Below are 21,692 nucleotides of genomic sequence, written 5' to 3' on the forward strand. Positions count from 1 at the left end.
CACTGCTTGAGGCATCAGAGATTAAAAAATTAGGGCTTTCAGGGGTTAACCAGTAAAAAAATAAAATACTCACCTCATCCATTTGAGAGCGAAGAGTCCTCCGCGGCCATCTTGATTGACGATCCCACGTGAAATCTTGCGCGTTGCGACGCCATCACTCTGGCCGGCGTTGTGACGTGATACATCGCTGCGCACAAGATTTAATGTGGGATCTTCAATCAAGATGGCTGTGGCTGCCTCTCCCCACTGAAATTGATGAGGTGAGTGTGTACTTTTTTTTTAGCGCCATTTCAGGGAAAATTTATTTGTTAACATGAAACACGAGGAAATTTGGCTTTGCAGCAAATCGAATTTTCCCTGAAATTCGGATTGCAGTCCACTTTGTATACAGTACTTCAATTCACTCAATCCTACCTAGAACGTAAGGTTGAACTTCTATAAAATGAGGGCTCAGGATTTTCCAGTGTTTAATCTTTTGGCACATATGGAAAATGACAAAATATTTTATAGTATTTAAAGGTCCAATAAATTTTGTTCAAGATCTTTTTCATTTTCGGAAAGGTTAAAGTTTAACTTTCTTAGCAGATTATTATCAATTTACCCTGCAGTGATATTAAAACAGAGACCCAACATCACGAGACGGTTGCTGAAGCAACAGCTTTTCACGCTCCACATGGGATTAGTTAACACTGCTGTAGGCCAAATTCTTAGGTACGAACAGAAAGAAATCCTTCGGTAATATTGGATCAATTAGAGGATACAATCGGGAAATATAATTAAACCGATAGTATAAATATAGTAGCAATGGATGCACTTCAAAAAGTTACAAATTGTAGCCTGTTCATTGACTACTAAATATAGAATAGCTCATCTTTAAAAAATGTCATCCACTATATTACTTCTATACCTGAATGAATTCTACCATATCTACTCATTGCTTCTCATTATTGTTGCAAATAATCAAGAATATGTTTGTCATCACTGCTTTGCCCTTACAGCATTTTCTGCATGTTCTTGATGCACACGGTCTTGTAGAAATCCTGCAATAAACAAAGGAATTAATCTCATGCTGGTCTCCTCCATCTTGGGCCTGTGGCCAGTGGTGGGGTGGAGTTTAGCAAAGAGGCAGTGCTTAACAATCCTATTGTATATATATTGTGAGGGATTAGCTCTATCTCCGGGGTCTTAGTCACAATATTCTCGCTGACAACTGTGTTGAATGTATTTATTTTGATACCAGCACCAGCAAACGGGATACAAAATGAAAACCTTCCCGTCTGGGCTCTACCTAAACATATAACATGATCCCTGACTCATCTATACAGAGCGCTGTTCACACATGGAACATAAATGCTGCTTTCTCCAGCCATACAGTCCAGCAGCTTCCGGGCTGTGACCCTTCAACACATTCTGGGGGGTTGTCGCCTAGTAGTCCTTCCGACTCTGGCCTTGTGACCCTTGTTCCCAGGCGTCTCAGCGTTCCCCAAAGTTCCGGCTAGCGCCTAGCCACGTGGCCCCTCAGTCTTGCCCTGCTGAGACCACACTGACAGCGCCTCACCAGGCCTCTGTCTTTACATTCCCCACTAACTGACAACCTGAGAGGATCTTTATCCAAGTCTGATTATCGCCTGTGATCCTCTCTGGTCCAAGGGAACACCCGTGCTGGAAGGGTATGGATTGGCAGATCCCACTTCCAATCCTATCTGCCAATCCAACCAATATCCGGCCCATACTACATCAACAAGAACCTTGTCTCAGAAACCTACATGCTGCTGAGACTATTACCTGCCGTATTTTAGCTATCCCACCCAGTTCAGGTATCTGAGTGGGATATACACCTCTTCCCGCACTGTCCACCTTATCACACTTATCATATATATATATATATATATATATACCAAGGGAAAGCAGGAGATGAAGAAAGGAAGTGATGTGGTGTATTTTTTTATTTTGTGCTCTAATACTCTGGTACTCTAGTACTCTGTACTCTATACAGCTAGAACACAAGGCATTTACTCATATTTTCCTTGCACATATCCCGTGTATATATAGAGTTACCTGTTAAAGTGATCCATCAGTTACAGCATGAAACAAAGCACATAAATGCATTTATTGGTCTATGCGGAACAATTGTCAAGATGTTTTATAAGCTCTTACTAGAGATGAGCGAAGTATTTAAAAATTTGATTCGGCTGCTTTGCCGAATTTTACAAAACGCATGATGAAGCACATTTTTTTGTAAGTAGTGGGTGCAATGTCAGGGAACGGTGATTGCGCTGCTTCCCGTCATTGTACCCCTCAGATGCCAGGTTCATGCATGATAGCAGCATCTCTTATTAAGAACAGAGTATAAAATAAAATAAATGAATAAATAATACCTCCCTGATCCATTTACTTGCCACAGGCTAACCATCTTGGTTGAAGGATTTGCTCTAAATCTTGCGTGGCCTGAGGTGACGTCATCACGCTGGCCATCGGTCATTTGTCACCATGCACAGGATTTCGCCCAAGATCTTCAATCAAAATGGCAGTGGCTGGCCCATCGCAAGGAAATGGATCAGGTAAGTATTCTTTTGTTTTGTTTTTACACTATTTCAGGTAAATTCAACTTGCTACTGCGAAGCACAAGGAAAGTCGGTTTCGTGGCGAATCATATTTATCCTGAAATTCGGATTGAAGTCCACTGCTTTCTTCCTAAAAACAGCACCAACTTAGTTCACTTACTGTATCAGAGTGGACAAATGAAACTGTAAAAGTATTCCCACGAAGAACATCTATCACCTATGCACATGGTAGCTGATAAACTTCTGATTTATTGGAGCCCTAAAGCTGGAACCCACACAGATCACTAGAAAGAAGGTCCTGAGCCCTCCGTGCCCTGCACAACCACAGTGAGGAGCGGTTCGGAGACGGTGGTAGTTGAGCATAAGCCCTGCCACTCCATTCAATGTCTACGGGGCTGATGAATAGGTTCTAAAGCCTTTGCCTGGCATAGCACTGCGCATGCTCAGTTTATGCTCTATTCAACTTCTCACTGAGGTCATGCAGTGAGGAGGAATGAATTGCTTGGGTCCCCCATTCTAGGGATTACTTAGAGTCTCAGTGGTGTGGCCCTAGTGATCAGATCTTTAACTTATGTGAATAGGCGATAGTTGTACATTGTAGGAAACCCCCTTTAATTGACCATTTCAACTTTGCTACATTTTGTTAGAGATGAGTGAATAGATTAATTATAATCAAAAATTGACCCCATTTTTTGAAAAAAATAAATTCTGATTCTTTAGAATCAGAATTTTTTCAGGTTTTTTAGGAGAGAAATTTTCCAGTCAATTAAAGTATTTTCGATTCAGGTACAGTCGATTCCTAGCAGAATCAAATTTCTTGGACGATTTAGACCGAAAAGAATGTTAGGAAATTTATCCATCTCTATTCTATTTCTTACGTCTGACAAGTGCTAGATCCATTTGACTGGTCATTTGATGTAATATCCCATATATAATTTATTCTTCTTGAAAATGAAATAAAGCAACAAAATCAAACAAGTTCTGCTAATAATAAAAGTAATCTCAGCAACTTGCATCCGATTAATTACACCACCTAATATTCATTTTTCTTCAGGGACCTGATACTTCAAGCTATTACGGTCTCAGGTTGTACAGAGGGGCTATTTGTCAAAAAAGCATCAGGTTGATCTACAAAAATAATTTAAGCTGCATTTTTCATTTGGTGATAAATTTGCTTCTCTGTTAATGTTCCTTTTTTCCCACTTTTGCAGATAAAACGTAAAATTAAGACATAAAATTGTGCTTATCATTCTATGACGCGTTCTTCTGAGGGGGTGATCTTTTCCAAAAACATAACATATAGTGGAACCTGGTCTTCTCAAAGAGGAGGTCTTCAGAATAGGCTTCACTGTATCTCATAGATATCTTTTCTCTGAGATGTGATAGAAAGCCACAGTGAATGGAAATATTCCTGCTTGCTTTCAATATTTAGCAGTTTGCTACAATTGTAGCCGTTCTAGATTATATTTTTTACCTTTATTCAATACGGTCTCCTCAATATCAATGGCTTTTCTAAGATAACTTCATGTCAAGGTCAGGTGTGGCATAAATGGGAACGGGGAGTCTGTGTTCTAGCATTGTACTAGTTGTGGGTATTAGGCCTCTTTCACACGGCCGTTTTTTTTTCCCGTTTACTGGCCGTTTTTTGCTGTCCGTATACGGAACCATTGATTTCAATGGGTCCGCAAAAAAAACGGAATGTACTCCGTATGCATTCCGTTTCCGTTTTTCCGTTCCGATTTAACATAGAACATGTCCTATATTTGGCCGCAAATCACGTTCCGTGGCTCCATTAAAGTCTATGGGTCCGCAAAAAAACGGAATGCATACGGAAGTGCATCCGTATGTCTTCCGTATCCGTTCCGTTTTTTGCGGATCCATCTATTGAAAATGTTATGCCCAGCCCAATTTTTTCTATGAAATTACTGTATACTGTATTTGCCATACGGAAAAACGGAACGGAAACGGAAACACAACGGAAACAAAAAACGGAACAACGGATCCGTTTAAAACGGACCGCAAAACACTGAAAAAGACATACGGTCGTGTGCAATAGGCCTTACCGTTACTATTTATTTGCTGAAAATATTAACGAATTTTAGAATGCCTCTGTCAAATTCAGCATTTTTAAGAACGGTATCCTGCCCGGACCATACGGTACTGTTCTCTACCAGTTGTCATAGTAACTTTTCATATAGAAGAGCATTAAATGGATATAACCTAGCATGAGAACAGGTGAGTCTATAATTAGCAGAGGTGAAATGGTCACACTGACTCATGCATGATTTCACCTGATTGTTAGAAACTGCACCTAAATCCTGCTTAGACCTGAAAGTCTGGAGGAGAAAAAAGGAGACAGATCGATATACTAATACCTGAGAGTAAGAAATCCATGCTAATCAGCATCCAACAAAATGCAGAATTCTCAGAATAACTCCCGTCCTTCAACATTCATAGGTTTAGGCTAGGTCTACACAACGACATTTGTCGCGCAACATTTTGTTGCACCAATGTCGCGCGGCAATTTTTATAAGGGTAGTCTATGGTGTCACACTGCAACATGCTGCGACTGCAATGCGACAGTCGCAAAAAATCCATTCGAGATGGATTTTTCTGCGACTGTCGCGTCGCAGTCGCAGCATGTCGCATGTTGCAGTGCGACACCATAGACTACCATTATAAAAATTGTCGCGCGACATTGGTGCAAAAAAATGTCGCACAACAAATGTTGCAGTGTAGATCTGCCCTATCTGTCGCGCGACAAATCTCGTCGTGTAGACCAAGCCTTATTGTCTTGGGCTATTGAATTCAAAAATTAAAGGGATTCTACAGTTTCAGGAACTAAAACAGCCCAATAGAAAACCTGATTGTGGAATGTGCAATATTGTTAGAATTTCTATAGACATGAAACCCACCTGCCTAAGAACTCATGGACACGACCATATGCATTTTGCAGTCCTCAAATTACGGATCCGTAAAATACGTGCCATCCGCGTTGCATCAGCATTTTTTGTATACCCATTAACTTCAATGGTCTTGTAGTCCACATTTTATGGCCAAGTATAGGACTTGCTGTATCTTTTTGTGGAACAGACATATGGCTGCGGATGGATCCGTGTGCGGGCAGCATCCATATGTCCGTTCCGCAAAATGGCAGAATATGTCCATGATATGTCTGCAAAATGTGGAGCCATTGAAGTCAATGGGTCCACAAAAAAAATACAGACAGCAAAATACATAAGGTTGTGTGCATGGGACCTAATATTGTGTAATATGTAGCTATACAAGTTGCAATGCACTGTGTGTTGTGATTAGTGTTGAGCGAATCGAGCTTCGGACCCGAGATCCAAAGTCGATTCATTCAAAACTTCGTTTTAATGCTTTACGGAGACCCGTCTCCATACAGCATTAAAATGTATTGGCGTTCAATTTTTAAACTTGAAAACCATTTTAAAACTGGAATCCGAAGTCGGCTTTGGTTCTGGCTGGTACCTCAGTACAGTGGCCGTCTTTGAATCCAAGTTTTGAAATGGTTTTCAAGTTCTAAAATCGTAGTCCGAAGAAGTCCGCGAGACTTCAGTGATAACGAATTTCCCTCGCCAGAGCCCATACATTTGAATGCTGTATGGAGACAAATCTCCATACAGCATTCAAATGAAGTTTTGAGCGAATCGACTTTGGATCTATGATCTGAAGCTGGATTCGCTCAACACTAGTTGTGAAACCTGAAATTTGTGCTACAGATGCTCTTGAGTGGCATTGGACAAGATGAGCTAAATTTTGCTCTCCACATCAATGACTCTTGCTGATGACCATGACCCTGTTGCTGGCTCACTGGTTGTTCTTTGCTTAGACCACTTTTGATAGGTAGTAACCACTGTATGATGTGAATGATACCGTCCTGCTATTTTGGAGATGTACTGACTAGTCATCTAGCCATCACAACTTGGCTCTTATCGAGGTGACTCAGATCCTTACGCTTGCTTACAAATCCATCAACCTTAAGAATTGACTATTTACTTGCTTCCTAATATATACTACACCCTGACAGTGGTCATTGTCACAAGATAATAAATGCTGTTCAGTTCACCTCTCAGTGGTTTTAATTTTAATAGCTGATCAATGTCTGAGAATTTATTCACCATTATATCAGAATACTTTCCAAGTCTTCAAGCAGCACATACCTACTGCAGTGTTGGGAGTGGGGTGGGGAGTTGTGATTGTTGACACAGGTCTTTAAAAACACTAAAGTGAGATCCCAGTGCTTCACCTCCTCTAGTAGAAGAAGAACTGTAGTGGGCACAGAGCATGGTTGCACCTGAACTTTGGAGTCTGAGGAGCCCCATATGGTCTCTCTTCCCTATATGAAGAGACCAGTACTATAAATGAAGCATGATAGGTGGGGGCTCTGTTGATGATTTTACATTGGGACCCAGGAGATACAAGTTAGGCCACACAGTGGACAGTGTTTGACCAGTGATTATCCAGTGATTTAGTGATTGTTAGCTAAAACCAGAAGTGGAGCCCCCACAGAGATAAGGTACTGTATAATTGGAAAGATTTCTTTCTGTTCTGAGTTTATGACCTAAAACTGGTTTTGGTTCACAATCACTGATGGAAATCACTAACCAAGCACTGACTGTGTGAATAAGGCCTCACTCTTCTGTCCTCAGGCCCTGCAGTAGGCATAACACTGTGCATTAGTTTTACCTAGAGTGGGACATTCATCGAGACCAGCATATTCTTTATCCATCTTGATTTCCCCTGCGCAGCCAAAGGGTGAGCCAAATGTATGCTGAGGTACAGGCCTCGTCATAGATTCCAGCAGGTCTTGCGCCAAATCTACGGCAGCCTCCTAGCTCTGGTGTGAATGAAGATAAATGTGTCAGGAATGCTAGCAAAAAGTTGTCCTGGTGGCATGAAAAAAGTCACAAACACGGGGTCTGTGACTTTTTTATGCTCAAAAACTGTCATGTGGGGAATAATAAATTACTTCTGCTTTGAACTGGCATCATCGAAACAGTTCTTACAACTTGGTAAGTAAAGGAAAGCTTTCTGTTTCTAAGCATATTGGAACCTGTATAGTATAATAAATCATTGGTAATAATCTAAATAGGCAGAATAGAAGGGGCAGCTGGTCTTTACCTGGCATCGATAGGGAATATTTGTATGTGAGGGCTGAAGCCCATCCTTATGATGCAATCTGCATTCAGTGTGTGCGCGGTTAGTTTACCCGTCACCAAGCATCAGCAGAGTAACTCCTAATTACCGTAAATATTGGCTTCAGGGCTCGAGTTACAGCAATAATATGGTCCAGATGATCTTAATTCCAATTTCAGTGTATTCTGCATGTTTAAAGCACAAGGTCACCCTTCCAATAATTTGCCACATGCAAATAAGCGTAGACCTTAAAGCAGGGACATTTTTTGTATTCAGAAGGCAATTTGTTATGTGTTTTGTGACTTTGCGCTGAATTTTGCTGGTTGCTAAATGACCTGTCGTCCTGTCCAAATGTGCCTGCAGTTGCCCGCGCGGTGACAAATCACTTGTATTTATTGCTCTTTATAATGAGCATTATTCTCCACTGGGGGAGGGAGGGCTCTCTTTAAATGTTTGCATCAAGTCGCGGTGGTTTGCTAGACATTGATGATATATGTCAAGTCATCAGCGAGGGATTTGCCTAAGGCAGTATGGAAAATTGCTGCAAATACAAAATACACATGCTGCAACATATGAAATACTCATGATATACAGCACAAGCATACATCAACCACATAGACAGGATGCACATGGCCACCAGGAATAGGCCTGTATAACATTCATTCACAATGGAGAGGTTTCATCATTTCACCCAGTATCCCCATATCACGGATAAAACAAATGGAATAGTGTGTAGAAATGGAGGCTCTCTTCCAGTGATTTTTCCGGGCCAAATTACAGCTTTTCAGTTTTAACATTTTTGACTTAAAGGGCTTGTCTCACTTCAGCAAATGGCATTTTTTTAAGTTAATACAAGGCACTTACTAATGTATTGTGATTGTACATATTGCTTCCTTTTCTGGCTGGATTCATTTTTTCCATCGCATTATACACTGCTCATATCCAGGTGTTATGGCCACTGCTGCAGCGCAGATACAAGGTGGCCGGAATGAGAGCTGCTGCGCATGTGTGCCTATGTGCGCTCCCCCCCTCCCTGCTACCAGAGAGGCCTTTTCCTATAGTGGGCAAGTACAGCGCAGATAATTTTGGAAATTGTAACTTTGCAATGCACATTTTACTGATATCATAAGACTGTGAAGGTTCTCATTTATCCAGGTCATGGTATATCTGTAAAGAATAAATCAAGGCAACTGGACTTACTGTAGATTTCTTGAAAACGTTTCACTCGTTCTTCCAACGAGCTTTCTTAATTCTGAGTGACTGTACAAGAATTCTCTGGGAATAAATATGTAACTGAATCAACATCTAATAATTATACCTAGCATGGGGTCAGAGGTCATTAATGACCAAACACTAATACGTGGACAGAGGGCACCTACCATTAAGGTGTTCCTTGGGGCTGAGCCAGAAAAATAGGTATTGATCAGAGATAGATTCCCCCGGTACCCGTACTCTGGTCAATTATCATTTCCCCTGCCCCCACTTTAATTTGTGCATCTATCAGCAGCAATATTTTGGGGTATTTAATATCAGCTCAGTGTGGGCTTTTTTATATTAATAATCCATTAAAAGTTTTGTTTTAATGGTATATGCTTTCTATGAATTAGTATTAAGATCCAACTTTGGATCCAGTCAATATGATGTCTGAACAAATGTAAAGTATAGTTTTTGAAGGCGGATATTTGATCTGTCTGACCAATCACAGCCTGGCTGTTTTTACCTTTGCTGACAACAAAAAAAAATATATATATTTTCATGGAAAATCACCACAATTAGTTTTTTTCTTCTACAACTTTTTCAGATTAATTTCAATAATGTTAACAGTAAAGGCGGGTTTACATCAATGTTATGTTTCCTTTTTTCTAATCCATCAGAAGAACAGAAAAGAACACATCGTGTAAAAATCAAACGGATCCTGTGCATCCGTTATGCACATTTGCCGTCCGTTTTCACCATTTCCGTCACAGATCTGATATTTGAAACGGAAAAAACGGTCCTTTAGACAAGACTTTTGTTTCCGTTATAAATAACAGTTTCGTGACGGAAAGGGCTAAAACTGAAACAAACGGTCACTTTTTCGCCACCATTGAAAAAAATAAATAAATAGTATTTGAGACAGATCCGTTCTTTTTCGTTATTTTGAAAAAAAATAAAAATGTGTAACGGACCACAAAACAGTGATGTGAACCGCCCTTTAAAAATTCTTTTAGGTCATAGGACTATAAAGATTATGGATGCATGTAATTGGATTCATTTGATCGCATACAAAATCGTAGCTATAAATCGACCTACCTATTTGCCCTGCTGACTAGCAGGAGGTGTACACCACAAGCCCGATGGTCGATAGTAATCTGAAATGGGTCATTGGAATGAACTACCCCATCTGCCCACACCCCTGGTGCTCCTCTGCATCTACAGTAGATGTCAACCTTAAAGGGAGTCTGTCACCACATTTGAGCATATTAGACTGATCAAATAGCGTTATATGTGCCACCCAGAACTTAAAAACGGTACCTTTGTTGTATCTAATGGAGTTTTCTTTCAGCCAAAAATGAACTTTTAAGATTCTGTAAATGCGCCCTCTCAAGTGCCCAGGGCGGCGTCTCAATCGTCCGAGCCCCAGGCAGCACCTCCTCAACGGCTCATAACCCCGCCCTCCGTGTGCCTCTGCCCGCCCGTTTACTCTCCTCCTCTCTCCTTTTCCACTGCGGCTGTGCGGTCAAATTCATAGCGCAGTGGAAAAGGAGAGAGGAGGAGAGTAAACGGGCGGGCAGAGGCACACGGAGGGCGGGGTTATGAGCCGTTGAGGAGGTGCTGCCTGGGGCTCGGACGATTGAGACGCCGCCCTGGGCACTTGAGAGGGCTCATTTACAGAATCTTAAAAGTTCATTTTTGGCTGAAAGAAAACTCCATTAGATACAACAAAGGTACCGTTTTTAAGTTCTGGGTGGCACATATAACGCTATTTGATCAGTCTAATATGCTCAAATGTGGTGACAGACTCCCTTTAAGGAAGGAAATTAAGGTCCCTTATGCCTCGGACGGTCCAGTTGAGACCTGTACATGATTGCCATGGATAATTGCCTCTGCTTATATTACATGGGCTAAAGACTTGTCTGATTGACATGCTTTATGTGAATTTATGACATTATATTTTTTTATGGAACTCTAAATGTTATTTTGTCATCTTTTGTCATGGCTGGAATAAGATGAAAATTGGAAAATCAAAATTCTGCTCAAGAACAAGCCTTGGGTACATTAGTAGAAAATGAATTAATCATGATTAATGTTATTACAATGAACACCAAATGAATCTGTAATGACTGGGCACCTGTTTTAAAATGTGTTCATTTTTCTAAGTCTTTCAAGTAGCTAATGACATTTATGTCTTGATTCCTAATGAAAAAGACACACAAACGGAGACGCACGCCCCCCTAAAGTCAATAGGATGCAATATACAGCATATGAACAAATTCATTTAAAGGCATCTAAACTGTTGCATTGTGAAACCCAAAAAGTCATGTTCTAAAAGCCCTGTGAACACTTTCCATATGTGCTGTAACAGGTCTCCTACACAGGGGTGTAACAACCATAGTGGCGGACCATGTGACCGCTATGGGGCCCAGGGCAAGAGGGGCCCCAGTTGGCTTCATCCCCTCTTCTACTGTGGGAATGGAAACTTGGCCAGGACTCTACCCTCTAAAGCAGGCATCCTCAAACTGCAGCCCTCCAGCTGTTGTAAAACTACAACTCCCACAATGCCCTGCTGTAGGCTGATACCTGTAGGCTGTTCGGGCATGCTGGGAGTTGTAGTTTTGCAACAGCTGGAGGGCCGCAGTTTGAGGATGCCTGCTCTAAAGGAACAACGTTTAGCAATGAGGCAGTGGAAAAAATGGCCCAATGGTCATGGAAAGGGGTTTAGGCAGAAACCCTTCTGTCCTGTGTGGGGGGCCTGGTTTGATCCTTGCTATGGGGCCCTTATTTCTCTATGTACGCCACTGCCCCTACAGTTATATTTTTAGGCCACAAATACGGAAAATATGTGTTCAAATCATCTGCAATACTTATCACTGATGTTTCACTGCTTGTTAAAAGGTGTTTGTCAGCGGTTTAGATCATGCTAAACTTCTGACAGCACTAGCTAGGGTCTGGGGAGAGCAGGACAAACATACTTTTTATCATTAGGAGCAGTAGGAATATAAACTTTTATTCTGACAGGTTCTGCTCCTGCAAGTGTAATACCCCAGCGTGGTATAGTTTAACCATTTCTGCACTCCCCTACTGTCTCTAATGGTTAACATAAATGTCATCTTTGCATTTATTTCAAGGTCCTCCACCATTTTGCATTGATATTAATGTTATGAAACTATTATGTTCATGTAATGTGCAAGTGGCAGCATATATGGAAGAGAGATCCTTAGATAGAATGGAACTCATCATTTAATTCTCCACCCTTTAAGCAGAAGTGGGACAGTCCTGTTTCCTAACCAAAGGGAGGGGTTACAGTACTAGTTTATTCCAGCTTAGACTCGATAGTGGAGCTGAAAAGACATGGAAGATGTAGCAGCAAGGGGGGAAAATGTTCTCCAGCTGTGGCAGGAGTCTCTCCAGATGGAAGTAGCTCATAGAACCCCCTGACTCCTTGTTAATTTACTTACTGAGTGTCAGGAGGGGGACAACAGCCACAGGCACCCCAATCCAGGGATACCAGAAACGACCGAAAGTCCAGTAACCAGACCGAAGCTGAGTTTAGCACATTAGAGAGAGAGAAAGCAGAGTTATCAAGTGTGCCTGCTAGTTTATGCCAAAGCCTGCTGGAACTAAAAGAAAGCCGGAATATTGTCTGGATTCAAGTTGATGCAAGTAAAGCTGTTGAACTTGATTTATTCTTCATCTCCACCATTATTCTTCCCCTTTATTGCTTCGGAGCCTAACCCTAGGGATCGACTGTATCCATGTATGAGCACCGTGACACACACAGAGACTATTAAGGCCACACCACTCGACATTCCTATAGACCAGGTACATGATCGGCCCTGGGAAAGGTGGCTCATCGCACAAGTACATTGGAGGCAGAGCTTCACTGTGAAGTGATCTCTGTATTAAGCTACTCACAGTGACCGCTGTAGTGGGCGGCGGGACCCAGGAGTCAAAACAGCAACCCTGCTGTCCGACAATGCCAACCATGGCACTGGGTCCCACCAACCCACCAGAACAGCGCCACAAAAACAAAGGCCACCACGCAGTACTGAACCATGTGAACAGTTGTCTAACACAACATGTCAACTACTATAAGGAGCTGCAGGTCAATGACCACTTTGTGCGAACTGCTGTGCATGCAGTATGGGGGGCTGTACACTTTAACCGCGTCCGGACCGCCTAACGCAGGATCGCGTTCCGGAGGCGGCAGCTCCAGGCAGAGTCACGCATATACGCGTCATCTCACGAGACGCGAGATTTCGCTCAAAGCCGCCCGCGCATGCGCATCGCGGGCCGGCAAAAGTTACAGGACAAGTTCGTCATCAACCTGCCAACCAATGATCGTCGCTGGCAGGTTGATGATTTTCAAAAAATCGAATCACAAGCCATCTAACACCTTATATTTATAAATATAAAGTGTTAAATGGCTTATCTGCTCCTCTGCTGGTCCTCTTGGTCGGTTGGTTCCAGCAGAGGAGCAGAGCAGACATCACAGTGAGTAGCCAACAAACACTACACTTAGCCCCAGATCACCCCCCATCACCCCAATTAACCCCTTGATCACCCCTTGATCACCCCTGTCAATCACTAGTGAAAGGGAAAAAAGTGATCAGTGTAAACTGTCACTTTTTTTTTTCACTGGTATTGACTGTTAGGTTCTAGGATAGTTTAGGCCCCTTGGTTAGGTAGTTAGCGATCGTTTAGCGCCCAGCCCACCGCACCGCAGTCACTGATTCACTGATTAGCGAGGTGATGATTGTGTAATATGCGAATTTTCGTAATTCGAATTTTCTAATTTTTCAACTTACAACTATTAGACAAAGAAGATTATAGCACTATATTAGCTAAATTGCTCTATATTCGATTTTTTTCGAATATTCACTATATTGCTATAACTTCGTTTTTTCGAATATTCGTAATATTCTAAAACAAGAATATATAGCAATATAGCGAATATTCGAAAAAAACAAATATAGAGCAAAATTCGCAAACACTACTACTCCTAAAGTCAAGTATATTGTAGCCTTCTTATTGGCCCACAAGCTAGAAGCAGGGAGGGATCATGTGTACTGATTAAAAAAAAAAAAATCTAATAAAAAAAAAAAAGGAAAAAAAAAATTTGAATATTCGAAATTTTGAATATATAACTATATTCGAAATATTCGCGAATTTTCGAAGTACCTATATTCGCGATAAAAATTGGAAATTTTAATATTCGTGATCAACACTAGCGTAGACGAGTCCCTTATACATTTTACCCGGCGCCTTGGCTACCTGGGGAGCAGTGGGAAGACAGTCTGGGACTTGGTGTCACCCTTATTTGGCAAGGGGTATGATCTTTATGTGGACAATTTTTACACAAGTGTGCCCCTCTTCAGGCATTTGTTCTTAGAACAGATTGGCTGCTGTGGCACCGTGCGACCTAGTCGCCGGGGCTTCCCCCAACGGCTCGTTACCACCCGTCTTGCAAGTGGGGAGAGGGCTGCCTTGTGTAACGAAGAACTGCTCGCGGTGAAATGGAGAGACAAGCGTGACGTTTACATGCTCTCCTCCATTCACGCAGACACGACAATACAAATAGAATGGGCAACCAGTGTCATTGAAAAGCCCCTCTCAGTCCACGACTATAATTCGCTCATGGGTGGGGTGGACTTCAATGACCAGATGTTGGCTCCTTATTTAGTTTCCCGACGCACCAGACGCTGGTATAAGAAGGTGTCTGTGTATTTGATTCAATTTGCTGCCTATAATAGTTTTGTTCTCTAGAGTAAGGCTGGGAGAACAGGATCCTTCCTCAAATTTCAGGAAGAGATCATCGAGAACCTCCTGTATCCAGAAGGTTCCGTGGCCCCATCCACCAGTGTAGTGAGCCGTCTACACGAGCGACATTTCCCCAGTGTCGTTTCTGGTACCTCAACCCAAGCGCCACCCCGAAAAAGATGTCGTGTCTGTAGCAGGAGTGGAATAAGGCGTGACACCCGCTATTTCTGTCCTGACTGCCCTGATCACCCTGCCCTATGCTTTGGGGAGTGTTTCCGGAAGTACCACACACAGGTACACTTAGCATAGGGATTGCATCTCACAGGACAGGCACACAGGGCAATTAGGGCCCTTTCACTCACAGCTGCTGCAAACCTCTCCTTTCACCTGGGACAAAGTGCATAATGTACTTCACCACATCTTTGGGCGATTTGCGCTTTGCACATTGTCCCATGGGGAAGGAGAGGTTTGTCCTATAAAGGTAAAAAAAAAAAAAAAAACACCGGTAAGCAAAAAAGTTAACGTTCTGTTCAAAAAGTTAAATAAAGTTTATATGTTCCGTTCAAATGCTTTTATAAAGTTAATAAATTTATTGCGTTGCAGCCTGGTTTTTTCTTTTTTGTTTTGTTTTTTTTACCTTCCAGGTGGACTAGCTGCAGCACTAATGTGCATTCTGACAGAAGCATTGCGCTGCTGTCAGATTACACAAAAGTCGGTGTATGCGGCGCTGCAAGATGAGATTTCTCCTCTGCAGTAAAAGATACGTTTGCCGAGGCTTTTGAGCTGAGTTCATATGCTTTGGCAAACACTTTGTATATAAAAAATACAAAAAAATCCCGGCAATGATTTATTCATCCACATCGATTGATGTGAATAGAGAAAGCGGGTTTGCCAGGGCATACGGGCTAAGTGGGTTTGGATGTTGGGCGGAGCTCCTATGTCCTGGATGACGCCTTTCCCCTCTTTTTTTTTTTTTGGCAGAGATTTTTTCATCCACATTGATCGATGCGAATGAAGAAATCTGTGCCGTTCATTTTTTCTTTCAGCCCAGAGGCTGAACGAAAAAAAAAAAATCTCGTATGCTCAATATAAGGAGAATAGCAGAAACTCCTAATGCTGGCCATACATGTAATGATTGCGGAGACCCTCAAATGCCAGGGCAGTACAAACACCCCACAAATGACCCCATTTTGGAAAGAAGACACCCCAAGGTATTCCGTGAGGGGCATGGCGAGTTCCTAGAATTTTTTATTTTTTGTCACAAGTTAGCGGAAAATTATAATTTTATTTTTTTTCTTACAAAGTCTCATATTCCACTTGTGGGAAGTAGTTTGAAATCAAAATGTGTAAAAAATGCCCTGTGAAATCCTAAAGGTGCTCTTTGGAATGTGGGCCCCTTTGCCCACCTAGGCTGCAAAAAAGTGTCACACATCTGGTATCGCCATACTCAGGAGAAGTTGGGCAATGTGTTTTGGGGTGTCATTTTACATATACCCATGCTGGGTGAGATAAATATCTCGGTCAAATGCCAACTTTGTATAAAGATATTTCAAATGCCAACTTTGTATAAAGATATTTTGATTTCAAACTACTTCCCACACATTAGGGCCCCTAAAATGCCAGGGCAGTATAACTACCACACAAATGACCCCATTTTGGAAAGAAGACACCCCAAGGTATTTTGTGATGGGCATAGTGAGTTCATGGAAGTTTTTATTTTTTGTCACAAATTAGTGGAATATGAGACTTTGTAAGGGAAAAAAAAAATCATAATTTTCCGCTAACTTGTGACAAAAAATAAAAAGTTCTATGAACTCACTATGCCCATCAGCGAATACCTTAGGGTGTCTACTTTCTGAAATGGTGTCATTTGTGGGGTTTTTCTACTGTCTGGGCATTGTAGAACCTCAGGAAACATGACAGGTGCTCAGAAAAAATGTCATTTTTTTGCAAAAAAATCGTTAAATTTCGATTAATAACAAAAAAAGTAAAAATGTCAGCAGCAATGAAATACCACCAAATGAAAGCTCTATTAGTGAGAAGAAAAGTAGGTAAAATTCATTTGGGTGGTAAGTTGCATGACCGAGCAATAAACGGTGAAAGTAGTGTAGTGCAGAAGTGTAAAAAGTGGCCTGGTCATTAAGGGTGTTTAAGCTAGGGGAGCTGAGGTGGTTAAAATGGCGCTGAGAAGCGAGTTCAGATCAAAGCATAGCACTGTGGATGTGCGATCCAGTTCTGTTTTTCTCCCCATGATAATTGTTATTTGACTTTTTCTTCTTTATTACTGGTATCAGCACTCCTCCCATTCGGCACAGGTGGTTTTAATCACAACTCTCGTCGGCGAACACTGCGAACTGGCCATCACTGTTGGCAAACAAGTAATCCCACACTCGGATATTCCAAGGAGCTTTTTTCTTCGCCATTCCTTGATTTGGCCCTTTCGCCAAGTCAGCTTGAAGAGGGACATGAGGAGATCTTGTGCACTGATTCCCAAACTCTTAAGCATCCACAGTCAGAAAAAGATGACGGTGGGGAATGGCAATTAGTTTTTTACGAGGTGGAGGATGATGATGAGACAGTTGCCAATAAGTCAACCGCAATTAGTGTCTCAAAAGGTTCATGATGAGGATGAGACAGAATTGTCAATAAGTGAGGTTCTTGTTAGGTCAGCAAGTCAGGAGTATGACCAGAGTGAGGAAGTGGAAGAGGAGGTGGTGGACGATGAAATCACTGACCCAACCTGGGAAGGTGGCAAGCTGAGCGAGGACAGCAGTACAGAGGGGATATATCCGCAGCACCGCAACAGGCTGGAAGAGGCAGTGGGGTGGCAAAAGGGAGAAGGCGGGCCACACCACACAGGCCCGCAACTGTTCCCCGGAGCACCACCTTGCGACAATCTCTCTTGCCAAGTGTTAGGTGTTCCGCAGTCTGGCGCTTTTTTGAGGAAAGTGCGGACAATATAAGAATTGTCATTTGCAACCTGTGCCGTACCAAAATAAGCAGAGGCATGAACACTAGCAACCTCACCACCACCAGCATGATCCGCCACATGGCATCAAAGCACCCTAATAGGTGGGCTAAACGCCTGGGTCCACAATCAGTGTCTGCGGGTCACATCACTGCCTCCTCTTTCCTTGTGTTACATGCTGGCCAATCCCCTGTCCAAGATTTATTATTCATTTAATTGTTTTAATCCATTCACATAATTAATTACTGGCCAACGTTTCAGTCCTACACGGACCTTGTTCACGGCCTTAGTATCTTGGACATCATGAATGGTGCATCCGCCATTTATGATGTCCAAGATACTAAGGCTGTGAACAAGGTCCGTGTGAGACCGAAACATTGGCCAGTAAGAAATTATGCGGATAGATTAAAACAATGAAATAAAAATTATGAAATAAATAAGAAACCATTACAAAACATTTCTTTAGAGTGCCGTGGTTTCTACCATTACTGTTAGTGTCCTTTACCACTGAGCACCGCCTATCTCCAAGGGGAGTGCCGTTCAACTCTCTTGTTTAAAATCCCCTGTCCAAGACGCAGGCCCGGATTCCTCCCACCCTGCACCTGGACCTTCGCAAGCACACTTCCACGTCTGTGTCCCAGCGCAGCGTACAGATGTACATACCCCAGGCCTTTGAATGAAAGCGCAAATACACAGCCACCCACCCACAGGCCATTGCAGCAAATGCGCACCTTTCCAAATTGCTGGCCCTGGAAATGTTGCCATTTAGGCTTGTGGACACTGAGGCTTTCCGCAGCCTGATGGAAGTGGCAGTCCCTCATTACTTAGTCCCCAGCCGCCACTATTTTTCCCAGTGTGCCTCCCCCCCCTTACACCAGCATGTGTCCCGTAACATCACCCGTGCCCTGACCAACTCAGTTATTGGGAAGGTCCACTTAATGACTGACACATGGACAAGTGCTTGTGGCCAGGGACGCTACATTTCCCTGAAGGCACACTGGGTGAACGTTGTGCAGGCCTGGAGCGAGTCGTAACCTGGGATAGCACAGGTGCTACTGACGCCAAAGATTGTGGGCCCTACTTCAATCAGGATTTCCGACACCACCTACATTAGTGTCTGCAACCCCCCCTTCTCCTCCTCCACCTCCTCTTCCACCTCTGAATTCTCATCTTGCAGCACCAGTCAGTAGCTGGAAGTAGTGTAGCACTAAAATGGGGAAGCAGCAACAGGCGGTGCTGACACTAATTTGCTTAGGTGACAAACAGCACACTGCCACAGAGCGGTGGCAGGGTATAAGGGACCAGACTGAGCTGTGGCTCTCGCCACTCAACCTACAACCAGGCATTGTTGTGTCTAGTAATGGCCGCAACTTGCTGCCAGCGTTTTGCCAGAGCGGGTATTTAGTGCTGCTGGGGGCAAAATAACTGATAAGCACATCCGCCTGTCAACTGAAAATGGTGACAGGTTGACTTTTATCAAAATGAACAAGGCCTGGATTGCCCCTGAATTCTCTAGTCCACCAGAGGAAAGCGGCTGAACATAAAGGCACTTTAAATGTGGCTTTTTATGGTGTATTGAATACACTGTATTCCCATGCACCCCTTCCACCACAAAAAAGGGCATATAGTTTAATCTTCTTTTTCTCATCCTCCTCTTCCTCTTCCATCATATCAACATGCTTATTAGGCTGCCCTCGCTCCTAATGTTTTAGAAGGCCAGCTCAGAAGCAGGCCCTCAGCCCTAATTTTTTAGATGTTCAGCTCGATGCTCAGCCGAATACCTCGTGTGCGATGCTCGAGTCAGTGTATTTGAATCCAATTTAGCCTCTATTTCTGAAACGTTTCTGCTGGGATTTGAACTCACAACCTTCTACATTAGAGGCAAGGATTTTAACCACTCAGCTATAAAGCTGAATGATAAACCTCATAGTAGTTTGTCATGTAGTAAGTATTCCAATACAGCAGAAGTATCATTTCCTATTTCACTGTAGGTTAGCATGTAGCTGTATCCTCCTCTTCCTCGTAGTGGTTAAGGTTCTTGCCTCTAATGTAGAAGGTTTTGAGTACAAATCTCAGAAGAAACTTTTCAGAAATAGAGACTAAATTTGATTTAAATACACTGAGTGTCCCCAAGCACTGACTCCATATATGGACATAGCTATATATAGAGTCAGAGCAGGGACTCCTAAGCCATGGACTCACACTGGGGGATTCCCTCACTGTACAGTGATCTTCTGCATAGACCTCAGTGGAACCCAGCACTCTCCCCTCTTCAGAGCAGGGGGTGCCTGGTTTAATGCTTGGGTGCTCTGTGGAGCACCTGAGCATCCCAAAGTGTTCTACCCAAGCACTTTGGTGCTTGATCAACACTAGAACCAGTCTCTAAGTAATCACAATATTGTGACTGTTAATGAGCCCATTCAAGTTTCCAAAGCTGGACAGGTTTTACCAGTGACTGGAGAACAAGGAGGTATATGAAAGTAAATAATGGGCAAATGAATTTGCACAATGTATTCAATGGGCTGGCATATCTGTAAATGTGCAAATCGTGAATCAAGCAAACTGGTTGAAATATTTGTAATCGCCCATATAGTTATGTATAGTTAGTATCTTTTGCAGGCTTATTGTAATCGAACATGTCGATATAAGCTGAAAAAATATATTCTGCATACTATCATAAAAATGCTCTTACCTCGTAGCATTAGAGAATGAGGCCCTCAAAATACTGTATCCATCCATACAGTCATCCATACTAGCTTTTTTTTTCTTTTTTTAATCTAATAATTTGTTCTAAAATATAAGGATCCTGAATTTCCGGGCATATAGTGAGCAAGTGACAAACATATTGTTCAAGTACTTTGGAGGAAATGAAGGTGTGGGGTACAGTATATGCAATTATGTAATGATAAGTAATGAACAGTCCCAAATGGAAAGCTGGACTAAAAGTGTTAAAAACTTTCTTTTTATCACAGAACGTACCCTTTTGCGTACAACTCCCATTTTCATTTCTGTATCCTGTAAATGAAACAGAGACCGTTGTTAATAATCTTTATATAGGAAATCTTACTACTATGCTAGGTCTTATATCGAGGATACATAGGATGCAGTGGACTGTCAGCAAATACATTTTTAAGTAGATGACTGAAAGCTTTGCCCCGGTCAATAAAAATGTCTCTAAATATTTCACCATGGCATACTATTGCCCCTGTTTGAGTAGTGGGAAAGGTATGTAGAGTAGATTCATCAGGAACTCTAGGGCACTGTCCACACATCCATCCACATAAAAAGGTTTTATTTATTTATTTATGCAAGTCTGTTATTTTTTTTTTTTTTTTTTTGTGCATCCCAGTGAATATTCTTTACACTCCTTATCCACAGAACCTCTGGTTTTCAATTGAAAAGGAGCTGCAGTCCTAATACGCAAGAAATAGTCACCTCCACAAAGTGCTGAGGTGTACCAGGATTCTGCACAACTCTGCTTGGTCAATGTATCATCACTAGTGTTGAGCGAATTGAAGTCCAATCTGAATTTCAGGATAAATTTGATTCTCTGCGAAGCCGAATATCTTCGTGCTTCGTGGCAGCAAATCAATTTTACCTGAAATAGTATAAAAAACTAAAAATAAATCATACTTACCTCATCCATTTGCTTGCGACAGGCTGGCTGCCGTTACCTATCTCGCACAAAATCCTGCGCGCGGTGACATATGGAGTCACCACACCAGCCAACGCGAAGACTTTGCGGCAGATCTTCAATGAAGATGGTGGCGGCCGGCTTGTCGCTAGCAAGCAAATGGATGAGGTAAGTGTTTTTTTATTTTTATTATACACTCTGTTATTACTATCAGATGTCACAATCAGTCATGAACATGGTATCTGAGGGGTACAATTACAGTGAGCGGCGCGATCGCTGTTCCCAGGTATTGCACTTAACAACTTACAAAGAAATGAGCTTTGTAACAAAGTAAGTCGACACAAAGCGATTTTTTTTACGAAATTTGGCGAAGCAGCCAAATCGAATTTTCCAATACTTTGCTTAT

The 21,692-nt window shown here is 42.2% G+C and overlaps 1 protein-coding gene across 1 annotated transcript in view; it reads right to left on the reverse strand.

Moving 5' to 3' along the window:
- Positions 1 to 21,692, reverse strand: part of ADARB2 (adenosine deaminase RNA specific B2 (inactive)) — a 761,328-nt gene that overhangs the window by 557,325 nt on the left and 182,311 nt on the right. Inside the window, exon 2 of the mRNA XM_040434228.1 lies at positions 20,632 to 20,667. The gene's annotated coding sequence lies outside the window, so the exon portion shown is untranslated. The remainder of the gene's footprint in view (positions 1 to 20,631; positions 20,668 to 21,692) is intronic.

This window comes from Bufo bufo, chromosome 5 (assembly GCF_905171765.1).
Source record: "Bufo bufo chromosome 5, aBufBuf1.1, whole genome shotgun sequence".
Taxonomy (NCBI): Eukaryota; Metazoa; Chordata; class Amphibia; order Anura; family Bufonidae; genus Bufo; species Bufo bufo.